At 43.3% G+C, this 1,078-nt stretch overlaps 1 pseudogene; it reads left to right on the top strand.

Annotated features, from left to right (window-relative positions):
- Window positions 1-62: 62 nt before the first annotated feature.
- LOC128249344 (histone-lysine N-methyltransferase SETMAR-like) overlaps window positions 63-1,078 on the top strand; it is a 30,857-nt pseudogene continuing 29,841 nt past the window's right edge.

Below are 1,078 nucleotides of genomic sequence, written 5' to 3'. Positions count from 1 at the left end.
ATTAATTTTCGTCAAATTACTTTGACTTTATATATCATCTTAAAGCCCCTTTTCGCTCTATCTAATCGTGTTACTCTTTTCCTTTTTGAATAATTAGACCATTTTTTCTGGAACGTTGAATACAACATGGACAAAAAGCATATTCGCACAATTTTCTTATTCCAGTTGAAGCTAGGCCGAAAAGCTGCCGAAACAGCTCGCGATATCAACGATGCGTTTGGCCCAGGAACTACTAATGAACGTACAGCACGATGGTGGTTCATGAAATTTCGTAGCGGTGATGAGAGTCTTGAAGATGATAAGCGTAGTGGTCGGCCATCGGATGTTGACAACGATCAACTAAGAGCCTAAGTCGAAGCCAATCCACGCACAACTGTTCGAGAGCTTGCATCTGAATTAGGCATAACGTATACGACAATTTCCAACCACTTGAAAGAGATTGGTAAAACAAAAATACTTGGGAAATGGGTGCCGCACGAATTGAACGACAACCCCAAAAAAAGCGCCGTTTTGAAATGTCGTCTTCCCTTCTTTTACACAACAAGAACGATCCGTTTAACGACCAGATTGTAACTTGTGATGAAAAGTTGATTCTTTACGACAACCGGCGACGCTCAGCTCAGTGTTTAGATGCCGACGAAGCTCCACGGCACTTCCTGAAACCAAAGTTGTACCAAAAGAAGGTCATGGTGATTGTTTGGTGGTCTGCGGTCGGTTTCAATCATCACAGCTTTTTGGATCCAGGCGAAACCATTACGGCGGAGAAGTATTGTCAGCAAATGGATGAAATGCATAAGAAACTCCGACAACAACAGCCAGTAATGGTCAATAAAAAAGGACCAATTCTTCTCCACGACAACTCTCGGCCTCACGTCGCACAACTGACCCTTCAGAAGTTGAACGAATTGGGCTACGAAACTCTGCCTCATCCGTCATACTCACCAGTCTCGCCTACCGACTACGACTTTTTCAAGCATCAAGACAACTTCCTGTGTGAGAAATGCTTCAAAAACCAAGACGATGCCTAACACACCTTCAACGACTTCATCGCCACCAGAACGCAGGATTTTTATGCATA

This window comes from Octopus bimaculoides, chromosome 14 (assembly GCF_001194135.2).
Source record: "Octopus bimaculoides isolate UCB-OBI-ISO-001 chromosome 14, ASM119413v2, whole genome shotgun sequence".
Taxonomy (NCBI): Eukaryota; Metazoa; Mollusca; class Cephalopoda; order Octopoda; family Octopodidae; genus Octopus; species Octopus bimaculoides.
Note: the sequence above shows the minus strand (reverse complement) of the source record. Positions and strands in the feature narration are given on the sequence as shown.